Source organism: Boleophthalmus pectinirostris, unplaced genomic scaffold, assembly GCF_026225935.1.
Source record: "Boleophthalmus pectinirostris isolate CB_2022bp ecotype Guang Dong unplaced genomic scaffold, ASM2622593v1 HiC_scaffold_20, whole genome shotgun sequence".
In the NCBI taxonomy this organism is placed as follows: domain Eukaryota; kingdom Metazoa; phylum Chordata; class Actinopteri; order Gobiiformes; family Gobiidae; genus Boleophthalmus; species Boleophthalmus pectinirostris.
In genome coordinates this window covers 26,469,489-26,477,740 of record NW_026571153.1, presented here as the reverse complement: position 1 = coordinate 26,477,740, position 8,252 = coordinate 26,469,489, and positions in this window count along the sequence as shown.

Genomic DNA, 8,252 nt, shown 5'->3' with positions numbered 1-8,252 from the left:
TGATTTGTGCATGTTTGAGCACATCTTATTGCTTATTTTCAAGATGCAGTATTGCTGATCAAATCACGTTTTCACCGCCACTGTGGCATTTCTTTTTACAATTTTATCTTATTAATTGGTGGTACTTGTAGGATTCAGCAGCCTCGTGTAGTCGTTTTGGTACAAGAAAAAAAAAAAAACTCACTAGTGTGATGTGCAGCTCTCAATAGGAGGTACTGACAGCTGCATGGTGTTGTTTTGTTGTTTACAACAGTCATTTAAACGGTGCAAATGTGTAAATTATAACATAATGATGTACGGATGCCATAGATTAGAACTATAAAGCACACACAAGCACTTTATTGTAATTTACAAACTTTTTACCAATTCCTATTTATGTTCGATTGCTATAAATAGTGCAGCCTTAATCTGCACTTGAATCTGTACTGGTCCATCTCTCCAATAATCCCACAAAAGGATAGTTACCTCTATGATGTCTCCATTGAGAGTTCAGAGTGGAAGAAGCACTCAGGCTAAATCAAACAGTCTCCAGTAAGCACACCACAATCAGAATGCAGATGTGACTAGGCCTAAAGAATGAATGGAGTCGCAGAGGCTGAGGAGAGAGAGGCACTATCAGTATGGCTGCATTACATAATTGCGTTGCTGTATTGATTAATGGCTCTGCTGATTTGGCCTGGAGCCAAAAGCATCAGCGATATCGGAGTTGACACCCAGACTGTGAGACAGATGTGAGGACAGTGAGGAGCTGCAGACGGCTTCCATCAAGAGGGACGGGACATTTCTGACTGTCCTCTGCTGTGGCTCTTCAGTACGAGTGGACTGGGCAGTGACTGTGTGGATTCAGTGTGAGGCTGCCAGATTGTAAAAGAACAACAAACGACCAAGCCTATGAAAACAGCCCAAAACAATCCTTTAAAATGTCCAAGAAATAAACAGCTGGTTAAATGTGTCACCTCTGAACAAAGTGAACAAGATTTGAATGTATTTACTACCATTCATTCGCGTCAAATACAGCTTCATAAAAACATTAATAGCTGGAAATGCAGGAAAAATTTTAATCTTAATCTAAATGGACACAGTTATTACAAAAGCTGTAAATTTTTTTTTGCCACAATTTCCTTCACAAACCGCTAAATTTTCAGTCTTACTCTGTATAAAACTACTAACCCTGTAGTTTAGATGTGTAAACATGCTCTGAAATGTGATTTTTGTCTTTGTTTGTCAGTTCAGATTTCAGTGGTTTTGTCGATTCTTCTAGGAGTGTTCATTAAAACACAGAATGTGAACAGAATGCCATTATTAAAACATAACTCGCAAATTCAATCACAGTTGGAATGCTTGTCTTTAAAATCACAAGTAGACAGTTTTCTAAAAATTGTTTTACTGGGTATATACACTTTAACAACGTGCCTCACAGTAGTAAGCCCTTCCAGAAAACCCAACCCGTGACGGTCAGAATTTACAAGAGGCTTTCTAAGAATAGACGCCCAAAGTCGCTATAAAGAAGGAGACTTGGCAACTCGGATTCAGTGCTGACACACGGGCTTCTCTCAGACCTCTTTTATCACTGCCTCAAGTTTGTCATAACCTACAGAAAGTACTATCATATCACTTAAAAGGCACCACAGTGTAGGAAAGTACACTAAAATGCCCACATCAACACTGAATTCAGATTTCCATAACAAAGAAGTAGTTTGCGCACGTGCACACACACACACGTGCGCGCGCACACACACACACACACACGCACACACGCGCACACACACACTTGTCTAAGATACAATGGCAAATGAAAACTCTCAACTATGACCTTCTGCCTTTTAGTTTAGGCAGTTGGCAAGAAGGAAGTTTTAGTTTATTTATCTGTTCAGTCATTTCTTGTGACACCTACAGTATATTACAGTATATATTAACTTTGGGAAAATGTAATCACTTCAATTTGATCTAGATTTGAGTATATTTAGACTTGTGTCTGTGTAGACTCGAGCACACCTGACTGGGTGGCAGATGCGACAAAGGAGAGGCACTTGGCTGAAAAAGTTTTTCAGAAAACTCTTAACTCTGTCTCACTCTTGGTTCACTTTTGTCAGTACGTATCAGTCTCTTCCTCAGGTATGTCCTCTTCCTCCTATTATGTAAGTTAAGAAACTCCCCCCTTAAGAGTCATCAGCCAATCACATCAGTTATAAAATACATTCACAATTAGACCCCTGATTTAACTGAACATTGTACAGAATAACCTGAGGTACCTGAGGAATCAGGAGTGAACCATTTTGACCAGAAACCTGTCATATTCCACTTAATAAATAAAAACCAAATCAGATGAGAGACAAAAATCAAGCCGTTCTAACCTTACATGTATGACCCGGAGTCTGAACCTTTTAAATGATCACAAGTATGTACAAAAAAGTAAGCAGAGATTGGGGTTAGGTGAAAACTAGTGATGCACCAATTGAATACAGGATATCGACACCAATACAGAAAAATTTGCTGTATCATATACGACATATACATTCATTCAATAAGACTATTTACTGGTCGTAATAAATGTTGCTTCTGTCTATAGCTTTTGATGACCAATATCAACTCATACCAGTTCATAGTAATAATAATTGATATCAGAACTTAAAAAGCTGTTTCTCAGTTATCTGAGCAGTCACGCCTACTGAAATACAACAAAGTCATTATTATTTGGCTCATAAAGGTCTGATTTCACAGAATGTTCCCTTTAGTAAACTAGTAATAATTGCTCACACAGTCTCCCACATGCTGAAAATGCGATCACAGAATGTCTTCTAACTGGCTTTAGCGCAGCAGGTGCTCTGTCCACTCTGAACAAATGTTGTGGCGCTCTGGCTGGAGGTGAGGACAGGAGAGGACGCATGGAGGCGTGAGACAGCCTCTGCACCAGCGTGATGCAACAGCCAGTAACACACGCACACACTGTCCCACGCCATGCACAGACGAGGACATGTGGGGGACAGGGGGCGTGGACATCTGGGGGAGGAGGACATAAGGGGGACGGCAAGTGTACGTGTGGACATGTGGAGGAGGAGGACATGTGGGGGATAGGGGGAGAGAATGTGTGGACGTGTGGGGGATGAGGACATGTGGGGGATAGGGGGAGTGAACGTGTGGACGTGTGAGGGATGAGGACATGATGGGTGATGTGCGAGGAGGTGGACATGTGGGGAACAGTGGGCAGGGACGTGTGGACATGTGGGGAAGGAGGACATAAGGGGGATGGCAAGTGTAACGTGTGGACATGTGGAGGAGGAGGACATGTGGGGGATAGGGGGAGAGAATGTGTGGACGTGTGGGGAAGGAGGACATGTGGGGGACAAGGGGTGTGAACATGTGGACATGTGGGGGACGGGGGCGTGTATGTGTGGACATGTGGGGGAGGAGGACATGAGGGAGACGGGAGAGTGTACATGAGGATATGTGGGGAACAGCGGGTGTGTACGTGTGGACATGAGGGGGAGGAGGAGGACATGTGGGGGACAGGGGACATGTACGTGTGGACATAGAGGAGGAGGAGGAGGACATGTGAGGGACATTGGGTGTGTACGTTTGGACATGTGGGGGAGGAGGACATGTGGGGAACCACATGTGTTTACGTGTGGACATGAGGGGGAGGAGGAGGACATGTGAGGATCAGGGTGAGTTTACGTGTGGACATGTGGGGGAGGAGGTCATGTGAGGGACAGGGTGAGTGTATGAGTGGACATGAGGAGGAGGAGGAGGACATGTGAGGATCAGGGTGAGTTTACGTGTGGACATGTGGGGGAGGAGGTCATGTGAAGGACAGGGTGAGTGTATGTGTGGACATGAGGAGGAGGAGGAGGATATGTGGGGAACAGCAGCTGTGTATGTGTGGACATGTGGGGAGGAGGACATGTGGGGGACAGTGGATATGGACGTGTGGACATGAGGAGGAGGAGGACGACATGTGGAATGTGGAAATGAACAGAGATGACTAATACACTAGCCACATGACCTGAAACAAACGGAACAAGGAGTTTGAGAAGACACATGGAGGCGTGAGACAAGGAACAAGGGATCTGACTACAAAAATATATCAAACACTGGTGATAAAAAGGCTAAATAACTTCTCTATAACTTCACATAACTACGTGGGCCTTGCTGTGGATTTTAAAATATTAATATCGGTATCGGCAAATATTAATTATCCGCAGCAGCAGGTAAAGCAGTTTGATTTTGCTTTGTTGCTTACCATATCCAAATCTCTTAGTACGAGATTTTTTGCGATGTTTTGTGGAGGCTAAAAAAACAGTGAATGTGCTATTTTTTCCTCTTAAAAACGCCTTGACAAGACTTAACCCAAAGAAGTAAGATTTAGGGGCCGTCCACACAACAACGTTTTTTGGTCAAAACGAAGAAGTTTGTATTCGTTTTGGCCTTTCGTCCACACGGAGCCGGCGTTGTCAGAGCCAATACTAACAACATGCACTACAGATCACACACACGGATCAATAACAAAGACTATGTTTACACTGAAACTAATCCGCGTATCACTGTATCAGAAACGATCTGCATCCAGACACGTCGTTTCTGTGTCTGCAAGTCTTCCCTATCCACACAGCTTTGAGCATATTTGTTTGCGTTTTACAGAAACAAAACTTAAAACCACATGGCTAATTTGCATAAACTAAGCGATCAAAAAACTGCTCGCTATTGTGCACTGATGCGGTTCAGCTTCTGTCGGACTAAAGGACACGACTCAGTTTAATATATGGGTTCTTTCTGTGACTTATGTTTAACTTTTGCAAAACAAAATGGCTATATTTTCTGGGATACTTACATGATGAGATCTGCTTTATTACACATTATTATCATTGTTAACAGCGCCACATACAGGTGTGGCAGATGTATTTCATTGTTTTCACTCAGTGCTCCGTTGTCGTGTGGACGTGAATATTTACTGATCTGACACGTGTGTGGACGTGAATTTTTTTCAACCCGCATAGAAAAAAATCCAGGAGCGTTGCTGTGTGGACGTAGCCTTAAAAGTGCTTAGAACAGTTATTTCTTTATGTAGTCTGCACTGAAATGGAGCAAAGCTGCACCATAACTATAGCCTGATTCACCACCCGGTTTCACTTCGTGGAAACCGTCTGACCTCACAGCGTTAGGATTCGTTCACTTGACGGTAGACAGGTACTTTTTTCTTTGACTAGTTCCTGCTATTTGGTCGTGACATATGTAATGCGCCGCAAACCAGAAAGACGTTCGGAAATATGTGCTGACAACTTTCGGCGGGTTCTGTTCGCGGTATTACGTCTGACACAATCTAGGAAAAATGAAAATCTCCCAGTTTTCTTCATCTCCATGTCATTGAAGCGTTCCATTATATTTGGCAAATTTAGCTTTTTTGAAACAGCAAAAGGTAACAGAAGAAATTTGTTTTGAATTTCAATTAAGAATGATAAACAATACTTTATTCTCTCTGGTTTATTTGCCCTGGAAGTTCTGCTGCTAGAAGGACTTCCCTGAAAAAACGCTGCAAATTTGTGAACAAACACGTCCTCTTCCTTTATAGCGACGCGTTTACTTTCGCGTCTCAGAAAGTCATTGTTGAACTCCATGACGAGAAACAGGAAGCAGCAATAAACTCTCCTTTGTTCAGTTAACGCTGAATTCGCACGTGGCGCGCTGAGCAGCAGAACTTCCAGGACAAATAAACCAGAGAGAATAAAATATCAAAATTAAAGGGTACAGGCACTGAGACTGCTTTTTGATTGACGTTATTTGAAATCAACTTTAAATTAAATATTGGAAATTGAGGTCGAAATCTGTTTCTTTGTTTGACACTAAAACAGAATAATAATAACAAACTGTTTTCCCATTTTATTGTTTTTCATTCTTAATTGAAATTCAAAAGAACAAATGGTACACGGGCCCCGCTGGCACCCGACAATTTACAGCCTGAAGAGTTTGTCAGAATTCGCACAATAGAAAAAGCACTACTACTCTGACATTGTTTTGGTTGGTGAAGGCATGAGCGATGTTTTGTTAGTGGAAAGTCTGAGGGATACACATACACATACACACACATACACACACACACACACACACACACGAGTCTATTTCAGTCCAACAGCAGTTTGAGAGCGAGCTATTTCTGAAGCCAGAGCCCAACGAATGTGAACCATCTCAACAACAGCACTTAACCCTAAAGAGAGTGCAGAGAAAGGGGACCGGAGGAGACTAGGGAGGACGAGGAGAAGGAAAGAAGGAAAGAAAGAAAGAAGGAAGAGAGAGAGAGAGAGAGATGAAGGGAGTCAGACAGGAGAGTGCGAAGAAGAAGAAAGACTGGGGAAAAGCGAGGGGACAGCTAAGAGAGAAAGATGGCAGGACAGGAACAGGATTGAGGGGGATGAAAAGAAAAAAAAAGAGACAAAAAGGATAGAGAGAAAAAGTAAAGTGAGGGGAGTAGAGAGAGCGTATAGGGGATGTGAGAAGAAGACAGGGACTATAGATAGTTTTCTAGAAAGTAGAAAAGAGAGAGGGGTAGAGGTGAGAAAGCTGGAGAGAATACAGAGATGTGTGAGAAGAAGAGAAAGAGTAGAGACGGGTGAGAAAAAGAGAAGGGGAGGGAGAGAGGAGGAAAAGAAAAGGGGATGGGAGAGGGGTGGGGAACTAGGAGAGCATATACAAGAGAGGAGAAGGAGAGGAGAGGTGTGAGAGGAGAGAAAAGAAAAGGAGGAGAGGTGATAAAACGGGTGATAAAAGAAACTAGAGAGAGATGAAACAATGAGATGTGTGAGAAAAAAAAGATAAAGTATAGAAAAAAAAGGAGAGAGAGAGAAGAAGAGCCAGGAGGAGCGAGGGGAAGAAAGGAAGAAGGGAAGAGAGAGAGAGAGAGGCCAGAAGTAACGGAGCGAGGATGAGAAAAGAGGATGCGAGGGGTGCGAGGGGAAAAAAAGGAAAGAGGGAAGAAAAAAAAAGAGGGTGAGAAGCAAAAGTAGAGGAGAGAGAGAGGTGAGATGGAGGGAGAAAGAGAGGAAGAGGGAAAGAGGGAGGGGAGGAGGAACGTGTGTGTGAACAAAGAGAGGAGCCGTGCCAGGAAACAGGAAGTGTGACGATTCTCTCATGATGTAATGCGGCTCTCGCAAATGAAACTATCCCACTGAGAAGGAGGAGAGCAAATACACAACACGCAGTACTCTGGATCACAACGTTTAACTGTTTAACCTTTGACGAAAATACTTCTCAGTTTATGTCAAGATTAGGTCAAATAAGTCCTGACTACTTGAGTAATATATTGTACAACATAACAGTAGTCTTACTTGAATAAAAGTTGTGGTTATTGTTCCGTAAAAGTATTTGTCTTATTTTTGTGTCAGATTTTGTGCCTTGTTTTACGTTCTGTTACAACCTGACAGTTACTCTTAGAATTGCTCTTACTTGAGTACATGTTTCTTCCATTACTTTGTGCTAGGGTTGTCAAAAGTGTCGAAAATCTGATAGTAATCGATACTAAAACTAGTCGTTAAACTAGATACTCATTTGAGCAGAAATTAAGCTTTTCTGATTGTCTTTAGAATGATGTTGAGCTGTAACAGAGCAAGTATAAGAGCACATAAACTAGTACACGCCCATGAACCACTGTGGAACCTACCTGCACCACTGAGAGATTACACACATATACAACCACATGGGAAAAGAAAAGAACGTACTACCATTTAATGTGGAAAAGTGTTTTTATGATCATCGTGGTATCAGAATCAAGCCTATTCCATAGTATCAAATTCATGACAACACTACTTCAGGCAAATATTGTTGTGAAGTATCGTATTTTTCTTTAAGGCGCACAGGATTATAAAGCACAATATGAATAATGTTGAATTCTCTCGTCTATTTTCATACATAAGGTGCACCAGATTATAAAGCAGATTAAGACATACAAACGGACAATACTTGAGACTGATCCTTAGCCCAGACGTCCACGATCCATTGGCAGATCGTGGCGTAATTCGCCCGGGGTTGCCTCCCTGTTTTGGGGAATGTGGATTATGAATGTGAATGTGGCTGGATTAATTTAAGATTTTAAGATTTAAGTTTTTTTTTTTTTTTTTTTATTTCCGACAAGGATGACTCAAATATACATTGAGTAATAATGTGTTTAATGCAGCTTTGAGTGCATTTGTTGTTACAAAAACAAAACTTAAAACCACATGGCTCATTTGCATAAACTATAAGCACTGGAAAAACCTGCTCGCTCC